This window comes from Hyla sarda, chromosome 12, assembly GCF_029499605.1.
Source record: "Hyla sarda isolate aHylSar1 chromosome 12, aHylSar1.hap1, whole genome shotgun sequence".
Taxonomy (NCBI): domain Eukaryota; kingdom Metazoa; phylum Chordata; class Amphibia; order Anura; family Hylidae; genus Hyla; species Hyla sarda.
In genome coordinates, this window is record NC_079200.1 from 69,378,166 (window position 1) to 69,391,756 (window position 13,591).

Consider the following 13,591-nt stretch of genomic DNA (forward strand, 5'->3'; position numbering starts at 1 on the left):
TGCGAACGAGGCGAGCAGAGAAATAGGGGGACCCGGACCCAGGAGGTACCAACCCAGGCGCTGACCGTTGGTGAGGGGGGGTGAACAGCGCATATACGCAATGTCTGTGCCCCCTTACTCGCAATGGGGAAACAGGGAACCGGAGTCCCTGAGTCCTCACCTGAAAACAGAAAAGAAAAGGGAATTTAAAAAAAATAACACGTCCCTATACTAGGAAAATAAAAAAATCAGAAGACCTGGTCTGGAGAATTCCAGACCATGTCCACCTCCTTCAGACACTAAGCTTAAACGGATTAGCTCAGAGCCTGAAGGCGGGTATATCCTGCTGGGAGGAGCAGACTTTTTTTTATTACCACAGTGTCACACCTCCTAGAGACAGCAGCATACACCCACGGTCTGTGTCCCCCAATGGAGCAGATATTGAAAAAAAAAATTCCTGGAATACCCCTTTAACATAGCAGAAGGAACTATGACAGATGTTTCTGCAGGAAGAGATACAAAGTGGTGTTTGGAGTGCCGCTCATCTCTAAATTGTCAGCTTCTGACATCAGATTATGACGATTATACAAATATTATTTACAGGCTTGGAATGGAAACGTCCCATTGCATTAACACAACTATTAACATAACATTGGCAGCCCTATAATTCCCAAGATTTGTTCCACTACTGGACAGATATCGCTTGTACGAGGAGTTAAAAACAATTCTATAGTTCAATCACAGAAATGCCAAATGCTCCAATAATTTAAAAAAACAGGCAGATTAGAGATACACCAAGAGATTATCCTAGAATATTGGTCAGGATGTGTATAGGAGAAGTGACATAATGATGATATGACATCATCAGGTAGAGGGAAATTTTATAGCAAGTCACCACCAGGTATACAGGTCAGATACCAGACGTTTTACCCCTGGCAGCTAAGAGATGACTTCACCATGTCACGTACTAGATATGACCTCACCAAACTTGGCAACAGACATGTCATTCAGTTAGGCTGCATTCACACGGCCGGCTAGACCCGTCCCGTTCTTCTCCCGTCAAAACTAAAAACGGACTTTAAAAATAAATAATAAAAAAAAAAACAGATAAAATGGACAATAACGGATGCAAAAGGATGTTATCTGTTTGGATTCATTATTGATCAGTTAATAAAAAAAATGTTTTGGCTTCTGAGCACGATCCGAAATAAAAACGGTTCAAAAAACCGATTGAAAAAACAGATGGAAACGGATGACATTAAAAGCTCATCCGTTTTCCATAGACTTCAATGATAAATTTACTGTATCCGTTTTTTATTCTGTTTTTTCTTACTTTCTTTGATGTAAGCGGAAAGGAGTGCAGATGGGTACAAACGGATGTAAACGGATAGTAAAAAAATCCAATTGACATGAATGGGATTTTTTTCAAAACAGTTTTTAATCCGTTTACAGCCTGCAAGAACGGAACCGAAACGGGGATAACAAACCGTGGACAGACGGCCGTGTGAACGCACCCTTAGCTAGATCACATTACATCATCAGGCACTAGACATGATGACATTGCATCAGATATGAGGTCAGAAACTAGATAAGATTTCTTTATATTAGGTATGACATCACACAAGGAACCAGGTAAGGTATTAACCCCTTAAGGACCAATCGTTTTTCCACTTCCGTTTTTTCCTCCCTACCTTTTAAAAATCATAACCCTTTCAATTTTGCACCAAAAAATCCATATGATTGCTTATTTTTTGCGCCATCAATTCTACTTTGTAATGACATCAGTCATTTTATCCAAAAAATCTACGGTGAAATGGAAAAAAAAATAATTGTGCGACAAAATTGAAGAAAAAACGCCATTTTGTTAATTTTGGGGGCTCTCGTTTCTACAAAGTACATTTTTCGGTAAAAATGACTCCTTATTATTCTGTAGGTCCATATGGTTAAAATGATACCCTACTTATATAGGTTTGAGTTTGTCGCACTTCTGGAAAAAAATCATAATTACATGCAGGAAAATTTATATGTTTAAAATTGTCCAATTCTGACCCATATAACTTTTTAATTTTTCCGCGTATGGGGCAGTATGAGCGGTTTTTAGTGGTACCATTTTTGTATTGATCGGACTTTTGATTGCTTTTTATTCATTTTTTCATGATCTAAAAAGTGACCAAAAATACACTATTTAGGACTTTGGAATTTTTTTGCGCATACCCCATTGACCGTGCGGTTTAATTAATTATATATTTTTTATCATTCGGACATTTCTGCATGCAGCGATATCACATGTTTATTTTTATTTACAATTTTTTTATTTTTTTTATGGGAAAACTATTTTTAAACTAGTATTATTAGGGAAGGGGTTAAATTATCTTTTTTTCACTTTTTTTTGCAGTGTTATAGCTCCCATAGGGACCTATAACACTGCACATTGATCAATAGGAAACATTGATCGATGATTCTGCCGCTTTACTGCTCATGCCTGGATCTCAGGCACTGAGCAGTCATTCGGCGATCAGACACCAGGAGGCAGGTATGGGGACCCTCCTCGTGTCCTACAGCTGTTCAGGATGCCACGATTTCGCCACAGTGATGCCGAACAACCCCCTGAGCTAACCGGCAGCAGTTTCGTTTCACTTTAGACATGGCGATCAACTTTGAACACCACGTCTAAAGGGTTAATAGCGCACAGTACCGCGATCAGTGCCGTGCGCTATTAGCCATGGGTCCCGGCCGTTGCTAGGTGTCGGGCCCAACCCGCTATGGCGCGGGGGCACGCCTTGGCCCCTTTGTTATCGAAAGGGAGAGGACTCAGGAGGTACCGGTACGTCCTTGGTCCTTAAAGGGGTACTACTCCGCCCCTAGACATCTTATCCCCTATCCAAAAGGATAGGGGATAAGATGTCAGATCGCCGTGGTGCCGCTGCTGGGGATCCCCGGGATCCCCGCTGCGGCACTGCGCTATCATTACAGCAAAGAGCGAGTTTGCTCTGTGCGTAATGACGGGCGATACAGGGGACGGAGCCGCGTGATGTCATGGCTCCGCCCCTCGTGACATCACGGCCCGTCCTCTTAATGCAAGTCTATGGCACGGGGCGTGACGACCGCCGTGCCCCCTCCCATAGACATGTATTGAAAGGGGCGGGCCGTGACGTCACGAGGGGCAGGGCCATGACGTAATGATGCTCTGCCCCCTGTATTGCGCGTCATTACGTGCAGAGCGAACTCGCTCTGTGCTTTAATGATAGTGCAGTGCCGCAGCGGGGATCCCGGGGCTCCCCAGCAGCGGGACCGCGGCGATCTGACATCTTATCCCCTATCCTTTGGATAGGGGATAAGATGTCTAGGGGCAGAGTACCCCTTTAAGGGGTTAAATATGTCAATCACGTCAGGCAAAGCTCGGGCTGGAGAACATGGGCTGGTATATTGGAGCCATATCCAGGTTCACTCATGAATACTTTACATGTCTCAGATCACATAGCAAAGATGTCAACAGGTGGAAATTATGGGTAATTAGCAAAACACCCCCAATAAAGGAGTGGTTCTCCAGGTGGTGACCACAGACCACTTCTCAGTTCCTATGCTTCCTGGCTGATGTTTTGGTTACTTTTGAATGCTGGCGGTGCTTTCACTCTAGTGGTAGCATGAGATGGAGTCTACAACCCACACAAGTGGCTCAGGTAGTGCAGCTCATCCAGGATGGCACATCAATGGGAGCTGTAACAAGGTTTGCTGTGTCTGTCAGCATAGTGTCCAGAGCATGGAGGCGCTACCAGGAGACAGACCAGTACGTCAGGAGATGTGGAGGAGGCCAACAACCCAGCAGCAGGACCACTACCTCCGTCTTTGTGCAAGGAGGAGCAGGAGGAGCACTGCCAGAGATCCGCAAAATGACCTCCAGCAGGCCACAAATGTGCATGTGTCCACTCAAACGGTGATAAACAGACTCCATGAGGGTGGTACGAGGCCCTGACTTCAACAGGTGGGGGTTGTGCTTACAGCCCAACACCGTGCAGGACGTTTGGCATTTGCCAGAGAACACCAAGATTGGCAAATTCGCCACGGGCGCCCTGTGCTCTTCACAGATGAAAGCAGGTTCAAACTAGGGCTGCACGATATGGGAAAAATGTGCGATTGCGATTTTGGGCCTAAATATTGCGATATGCGATGCGATATAATAAAAAAATAAAAAAAAGGTAAAATCCCCCCCATTTCATGTCCAATCGCCTCCATTTCACATCTACCTACCCATTTTACGCCCACCGCCTATTTCACATTCTCCCCCCCTTGTCACATTTTCCTCCCTCTTGTCACAACCCCCCCTGTCACATTCTCCTCCCCCCTTGTCACATTCTCTCCACCCCAAATCCCCACCCTCCCCTCCCCTCCGTTTCGTTTCCCAGGCGGATTTCAAATCTTCCGCGGGACCCGGGAAACCAAGTGTATTACTGCAGTACAAGACCTTTCCCCATCAGTCAATCACTGGCTTGACAGGTGACACCACTGCGGCCAGTGATTGGCTGAAATGGGAAAGGTCCTACTGTACTAAGAAGAGAGGAAACTCCGTAGTGCACGGAGACGAATCTGCAGGGACCGGGACATGTGAGCATAAGGTTTTTTATTTTTCTCCCTGCGCCCTTAGCTCAGTGTTTTTCTAGCAGGGTGCCTCCAGCTGTTGTGAAACTACTATTCCCAGCATGCCCGGACAGCCTTTGCCGATCCGGGCATGCTAAGAGTTGTAGTTTTGCAACAACTGGAGTTACCCTGGTTGAGAAATACTGACTTTTAGTATTTAAATTAGTTTTTACCTGCTCTGGCCGGCCCCCGCCACGGGAGCCAGCCCGAGCAGATAATCGCATGTTTTCCCGGGGGCCGTATCGCCATATCACAAAAAGGAAAAATCGCGATTCCATTGCTTTTGCGATATATTGTACAGCCCTAGTTCACACTGAGCACATGTGACAGAGTCTGGAGACGCAGTGAAGAACGTTCTACTGCCTGCAACATGAACGGTTTGGCAGTGGGTCAGTAATGGTGTGGGGTGGCATTTCTTTGGGGGGCCGCACAGCCCTCCACGTGCTTGCCAGAGGTAGCCTGACTGCAATTAGGTACCGAGATGAGATCCTCAGACCCCTTGTGAGACCATATGCTGGTACAGTTGGCCCTGGGTTCCTCCTAATGCAAGACAATGCTAGACATCATGTGGCTGTAGTGTGTCAGCAGTTCCTGCAAGAGGAAGGCATTGATGCTATGGACTGGCCCACCCGTTCCCCAGACCTGAATCCGATTGAGCACATCTGGGACATCATGTCTCGCTCCATCCACAAACGCCACGTTGCACCACAGACTGTCCAGGAGTTGGCGGATGCTTTAGTCCAGGTCTGGGAGGACATCCCTCAGGAGACCATCCACCACCTCATCAGGAGCATGCCCAGGCATTGTAGGGAGGTCATACGGGCACGTGGAGGCCACACACTACTGAGCCTCATTGTGACTTGTTTTAAGGACATTACATAAAGTTGGATCAGCCTGTAGTGTGGTTTTCCACTTTGATTTTGAGTGTGACTCCATATCCAGACCTCCATGGGTTGATACATGTGATTTCCATTGATAATTTGTGTGATTTTGTTGTCAACACATTCAGCTATGTAAAGATGAAAGTATTTCATACAATTAGTTCATTCATTCAGATCTAGGGTGTGTTAATTTTTCCCTTAATTTTTTTGAGCAGTGTAGATAAGCTGTCACTGTGTCAAGTATTAGAGAAGGCACCAAGTCACATCAGGCACTAGGTAAGAGGTCACCAAGCATTTATATTTCATGTGGTCCAAGTTATGAATTTATTACATCAAGCAGGACTGGCAGATATGGGCTGTTATATTGGGGCTACATGGAGGGTCATTCATAATTATTGTACATGTCCCAGAGATCGTATAACTAAGTCAGCTAGATATGACATCATTAGTTCAGGTACTATACAAGACATCATTGCATTATCCATTAGGAGCTAGAAGATATATCACCAAGACAGGCACTAGGCACGACACCACTGATGCACGAACTACCCAAGATCTTGGGTACTAGGTACGGCCTCACTGCCTCGGGTACTAGGTACGGCCTCACTGCCTCGGGTACTAGGTACGGCCTCACTGCCTCGGGTACTAGGTACGGCCTCACTGCCTCGGGTACTAGGTACGGCCTCACTGCCTCGGGTACTAGGTACGGCCTCACTGCCTCGGGTACTAGGTACGGCCTCACTGCCTCGGGTACTAGGTACTAGACATGACATCAGGAACTACAGAGACAGGTACCCGACATGACATCAGGAACTACAGAGACAGGTACCCGACATGACATCAGGAACTACAGAGACAGGTACCCGACATGACATCAGGAACTACAGAGACAGGTACCAGACATTACATCAGGAACTACAGAGACAGGTACCAGACATGACATCAGGAACTACAGGGACAGGTACCAGACATTACATCAGGAACTACAGAGACAGGTACCAGACATGACATCAGGAACTACAGAGACAGGTACCCGACATGACATCAGGAACTACAGAGACAGGTACCCGACATGACATCAGGAACTACAGAGACAGGTACCAGACATGACATCAGGAACTACAGGGACAGGTACCAGACATTACATCAGGAACTACAGAGACAGGTACCAGACATGACATCAGGAACTACAGGGACAGGTACCAGACATGACATCAGGAACTACAGAGACAGGTACCCGACATGACATCAGGAACTACAGAGACAGGTACCCGACATGACATCAGGAACTACAGAGACAGGTACCAGACATTACATCAGGAACTACAGAGACAGGTACCAGACATGACATCAGGAACTACAGGGACAGGTACCAGACATGACATCAGGAACTACAGAGACAGGTACCCGACATGACATCAGGAACTACAGAGACAGGTACCCGACATGACATCAGGAACTACAGAGACAGGTACCAGACATGACATCAGGAACTACAGGGACAGGTACCAGACATGACATCAGGAACTACAGGGACAGGTACCAGACATGACATCAGGAACTACAGGGACAGGTACCCGACATGACATCAGGAACTACAGAGACAGGTACCCGACATGACATCAGGAACTACAGAGACAGGTACCAGACATGACATCAGGAACTACAGAGACAGGTACCCGACATGACATCAGGAACTACAGAGACAGGTACCCGACATGACATCAGGAACTACAGAGACAGGTACCAGACATGACATCAGGAACTACAGAGACAGGTACCAGACATGACATCAGGAACTACAGAGACAGGTACCAGACATGACATCAGGAACTACAGAGACAGGTACCAGACATGACATCAGGAACTACAGAGACAGGTACCCGACATGACATCAGGAACTACAGAGACAGGTACCCGACATGACATCAGGAACTACAGAGACAGGTACCCGACATGACATCAGGAACTACAGAGACAGGTACCAGACATGACATCAGGAACTACAGAGACAGGTACCAGACATGACATCAGGAACTACAGAGACAGGTACCAGACATGACATCAGGAACTACAGAGACAGGTACCAGACATGACATCAGGAACTACAGAGACAGGTACCCGACATTACATCAGGAACTACAGAGACAGGTACCAGACATGACATCAGGAACTACAGGGACAGGTACCAGACATGACATCAGGAACTACAGAGACAGGTACCCGACATGACATCAGGAACTACAGAGACAGGTACCCGACATGACATCAGGAACTACAGAGACAGGTACCCGACATGACATCAGGAACTACAGAGACAGGTACCCGACATGACATCAGGAACTACAGAGACAGGTACCAGACATGACATCAGGAACTACAGGGACAGGTACCAGACATGACATCAGGAACTACAGGGACAGGTACCAGACATGACATCAGGAACTACAGGGACAGGTACCAGACATTACATCAGGAACTACAGAGACAGGTACCCGACATGACATCAGGAACTACAGAGACAGGTACCAGACATTACATCAGGAACTACAGGGACAGGTACCAGACATGACATCAGGAACTACAGGGACAGGTACCAGACATTACATCAGGAACTACAGGGACAGGTACCAGACATGACATCAGGAACTACAGAGACAGGTACCCGACATGACATCAGGAACTACAGAGACAGGTACCAGACATGACATCAGGAACTACAGAGACAGGTACCAGACATGACATCAGGAACTACAGGGACAGGTACCAGACATGACATCAGGAACTACAGGGACAGGTACCCGACATGACATCAGGAACTACAGGGACAGGTACCAGACATGACATCAGGAACTACAGAGACAGGTACCAGACATGACATCAGGAACTACAGAGACAGGTACCAGACATTACATCAGGAACTACAGGGACAGGTACCAGACATTACATCAGGAACTACAGGGACAGGTACCAGACATGACATCAGGAACTACAGAGACAGGTACCCGACATGACATCAGGAACTACAGAGACAGGTACCAGACATGACATCAGGAACTACAGAGACAGGTACCAGACATGACATCAGGAACTACAGGGACAGGTACCAGACATGACATCAGGAACTACAGGGACAGGTACCCGACATGACATCAGGAACTACAGGGACAGGTACCAGACATGACATCAGGAACTACAGAGACAGGTACCAGACATGACATCAGGAACTACAGAGACAGGTACCAGACATGACATCAGGAACTACAGAGACAGGTACCAGACATGACATCAGGAACTACAGGGACAGGTACCAGACATGACATCAGGAACTACAGGGACAGGTACCAGACATGACATCAGGAACTACAGGGACAGGTACCCGACATGACATCAGGAACTACAGAGACAGGTACCAGACATGACATCAGGAACTACAGAGACAGGTACCAGACATGACATCAGGAACTACAGGGACAGGTACCCGACATGACATCAGGAACTACAGAGACAGGTACCAGACATGACATCAGGAACTACAGAGACAGGTACCAGACATGACATCAGGAACTACAGGGACAGGTACCAGACATGACATCAGGAACTACAGAGACAGGTACCAGACATGACATCAGGAACTACAGAGACAGGTACCAGACATGACATCAGGAACTAGATGTCATTAGGAAGGTATCAGTTATCATCTGTTCCGTTACCCGGTATGGCATCACCATGTCAGGCAAAGCTTAGGCTGGCACATATGGGTGGGTATTCCGGGCCACACCCAGGGTCCTTCACGATTACTGTTCGTGTCCCGGAGATCACATAGCTGAGCCTAAGCCGCTATTCACTAGCCCCACGCCTCCGGCCGCCTCCCGGCACCGAGGCCATACTGCAGCCCGCTGGGCCCGCTCTGTGTCCGGGCGCCGCCCCGTTGGGTTAGGATCCTCCCCTCCAGTGACCCCTGTGATCCCAGGTGATGCCCCTCACCTGCCATGTCCCCGCGGCCGGTCACTCCGTCCCTCTGTCCAGGCGCCGGATACCGACTGACCGCCGGCTCTCACTTCCTTAGCAACAGGCCCGGCGACGACGCGCTCACTTCCTTAGCAACGGTCAACAGGCCTTGGCTTGTACTTCCTTGGCAACCGCAGGGTGACCACGCCCATAGACTAGAACCACGCCTACACACTGCAGTCGTTTAGACTGGGGACCACTTGTAGTAACTAGTCCCAGAGTTGCCCTGCTGAGCTTTTTGCATGCTGGGAGTTGTAGTTCCCTGTCTGTGCTTATAAATACAATGTAATTCCAGCTTCTACAGAACATCACAGAAAGTTCCTATGAGATGCTAGGGCAGTGTATACTAACCTGTGGTTCCAGTGGTGTGTTTTGGTTATGGGCTGCGGTATACGGTTATACACCCCCCCCCCCCCCCCAGCTCTATCTGTACACTGCTGATGTTATCTCTATGGGATGGGTATATATAAAGGGAACACTAAGATAACACATCCTAGATCTGAATGAATGAACTAATCGTATGAAATACTTTCGTCTTTACATAGTTGAATGTACTGACCACAAAATCACACAAAAATTATCAATGAAAATCAAATCAACCCATGGAGGTCTGGATATGGAGTCACACTCAAAATCAAAGTGCAAAACCACACTACAGGCTGATCCAACTTTGATGTAATGTCCTTAAAACAAGTCACAATGAGGCTCAGTAGTGTGTGTGGCCTCCACGTGCCCGTATGACCTCCCTACAATGCCTGGGCATGCTCCTGATGAGGTGGCGGATGGTCTCCTGAGGGATGTCCTCCCAGACCTGGACTAAAGCATCCGCCAACTCCTGGACAGTCTGTGGTGCAACCTCTGGCAAGTACATGGAGGGCTGTGCGGCCCCCCCCCCCCCCCAAAGGAATGCCACCCCACACCATTACTGACCCACTGCCAAACAGGTCATGCTGGAGGATGTTGCAGGCAGCAGAACGTTCACCACGGCATCTCCAGACTCTGTCACATGTGCTCAGTGTGAACCTGCTCTGAAGAGCACATGGCACCAGTGGCGAATTTGCCAATCTTGGTGTTCTCTGGCAAATGCCAAACGTCCTGCACAGTGTTGGGCTGTAAGCACAACCCCCACCTTTGGACAATGGGCCCTCATACCACCCTCATGTAGTCTGATTCTGACCGTTTGAGTGGACACATACGCATCAGTGGCCTGCTGGAGGTCATTTTGCAGGACTCTGGCAGTGCTCCTCCTGCTCTTCCTTGCACAAAGGCCAAGGTAGCAGTCCTGCTGCTGGGTTGTTGCCCTCCTAAGCCCTCCTCCACGTCTCCTCATGTACTGGCCTGTCTCCTGGTAGCACCTCCATGTTCTGGACACTACGCTGACAGACACAGCAAACCTTCGTGCCACAGCTCGCATTGATGTGCCATCCTGGATGAGCTGCTTTACCTGAGCCACTTGTGTGGGTTGGAAACTCCGTCTCATGCTACCACTAGAGTGAAAGCACTGCCAGCATTCAAAAGTGACCAAAACATCAGCCAGGAAGCATAGGAACTGAGAAGTGGTCTGTGGTCACCACCTGCAGAACCACTCCTTTATTGGGGGTGTATTGCTAAATGCCTATAATTTCCACCTGTTGTCTGTACCATTTGCACAACAGCATGTGAAATTGATTGTCAATCAGTGTTGCTTCCTGAGTGGACAGTGTGATTTCACAGAAGTGTCATTGACTTGGAGTTACATTATGTTGTTTATGTGTTCCCTTTATTTTTTTGAGCAGTGTATGTAGGTGTGTGTGTGTATATATATATATATATATATATATATATATCAATAGGATTTTGTGGGTGTCCACCTATATCCCTGTGGTCACTTCCCTTGTTTGCACTTGGAAGGCCAATCCTGAGCCTCTGCTATCTGGAAGCTGGGGTACTTATCTGCGGCAGTTCCTCCACCCAATATAGCATCCAGGGAACATCTCTAAGGGTGGGCTTTTTTTGCCCCATATCCAGTTTTGTGACCGGACCTAAAACCGCAGCATACCACGGTTTTAGGTCCGCTCAGAAAACCGGATACAGGGCAAAAAAGAGCCAACCGGAGTCACCCTTTCACTCCGATTGGCTCATTGAAAGGCATTAGATATGGGCCGGGTCCGGCTGGGATACGGGAGCACCCGGTTTTCCCTCCCCCCAACCGGATTCGGCAGCCGTACAGTGAAATCGTAGTGAGAACCCACCCTTAGAGATTAATGAAAATGACAAAAAACTAACTTGGAACTCACTTTGTATTTAATAAAGGAAAACATCCATGCATAACATAACAAAACAGTAAGGTATAGCATAGCACAAAATTAGGTCTCACCCACCCCAAAGCACACCTTTGAACAACCCTAATCAAGGCCCTAGCGGCTGTTGGGTTTCTTCAGTTGGTGCACATTGAATAGATGGGGCCCATACAAAGTCCTGCTTCACAGTGTTACTTGGAGTATGTCCAACCAGTAGAAATAGAATGGACGGCAACTCATTTAGATCCACGGCTTCTTTATTTAGCAAGGATTGGTGCAATAACAAACAGGCACAATGTACAGAGCGACGTTTCGCGTTATACTCTTCTTCCGGCTCACTGGTTGTGACACGGTGCCGGCGCAGCTAAAATACGTCAGCACAGCGTCGTCACCGCGGCATCCAGTATACACATAGCCTACATATTTCGTTTTGCAGGTAATGAAATGAGGTATCTTCCAGTTTACTCCTCCTATATTACAGTACTGTCACGATGCCGGCTGGCAGAAGGTGGATCCTCTGTGCCAGAGAGGGATTGGCGTGGACCGTGCTAGTGGACCGGTTCTAAGTCACTACTGGTTTTCACCAGAGCCCGCCGCAAAGCGGGATGGTCTTGCTGCGGCGGTAGTGACCAGGTCGTATCCACTAGCAACGGCTCAACCTCTCTGGCTGCTGAAGATAGGCGCGGTACAAGGGAGTAGACAGAAGCAAGGTCGGACGTAGCAGAAGGTCGGGGCAGGCAGCAAGGATCGTAGTCAGGGGCAACGGCAGAAGGTCTGGAACACAGGCTAGGAACACACAAGGGAACGCTTTCACTGGCACAATGGCAACAAGATCCGGCGAGGGAGTGAAGGGGAAGTGAGGTATAAATAGGGAGTGCACAGGTGAACACACTAATTGGAACCACTGCGCCAATCAGCGGCGCAGTGGCCCTTTAAATCGCAGAGACCCGGCGCGCGCGCGCCCTAGGGAGCGGGGCCGCGCGCGCCGGGACAGGACAGACGGAGAGCGAGTCAGGACAGACGGAGAGCGAGCGGGCGCCACCCGCATCGCGAATCGCATCCCGGCTGGAGACGGTATCGCAGCGCACCGGGTCAGTGGAGCTGCTCGGAGCGCTGCGGTAGCGAGAGTGAAGCGAGCGCTCCGGGGAGGAGCGGGGACCCGGAGCGCTCGGCGTAACAGAACCCCCCCCCTTGGGTCTCCCCCTCTTCTTAGAGCCTGAGAACCTGAGGAGCAGACTTTTGTCTAGGATATTGTCCTCAGGTTCCCAGGATCTCTCTTCAGGACCACAACCCTCCCAATCGACCAGGAAAAAGGTTTTCCCTCTGACCTTCTTGGAGGCCAGTATCTCTTTAACGGAGAAGATGTCCGAGGAGCCGGAAACAGGAGTGGGAGAAACAAACTTAGGAGAGAAACGGTTGATGATAAGTGGTTTAAGAAGAGAAACGTGAAAGGCATTAGGAATTCGAAGAGAAGGAGGAAGAAGAAGTTTGTAAGAGACAGGATTAATCTGGCACAAGATTTTGAAAGGACCAAGATAGCGTGGTCCCAATTTGTAGCTAGGGACACGGAAGCGGACATATTTAGCGGAGAGCCATACCTTGTCTCCAGGAGAAAAAATGGGAGGAGCTCTTCTTTTTCTATCAGCAAACTTCTTCATGCGTGATGAGGCCTGTAAAAGAGAATTTTGGGTCTCTTTCCATATGGTGGAAAGATCACGAGATATTTCATCCACAGCGGGCAAACCAGAGGGCAAGGGAGTAGGGAGGGGGGGAAGAGGGTGACGGCCGTACACCACAAAAAATGGG

The 13,591-nt window shown here is 48.5% G+C and overlaps 1 protein-coding gene across 2 annotated transcripts in view; it reads right to left on the reverse strand.

The window, feature by feature from the left end:
* The window catches only part of KIF3B (kinesin family member 3B), a 41,978-nt gene extending 32,340 nt beyond the window's left edge, over positions 1-9,638 (reverse strand). The window contains exon 1 of one of the 2 annotated variants that reach the window (XM_056548278.1): positions 9,483-9,638. The gene's annotated coding sequence lies outside the window, so the exon portion shown is untranslated. Of the gene's footprint in view, positions 1-9,208; positions 9,456-9,482 lie in introns of those variants that run through there. The other variant, XM_056548279.1, reaches the window with a different exon arrangement.
* Between the last annotated feature and the right edge of the window lie 3,953 nt (positions 9,639-13,591).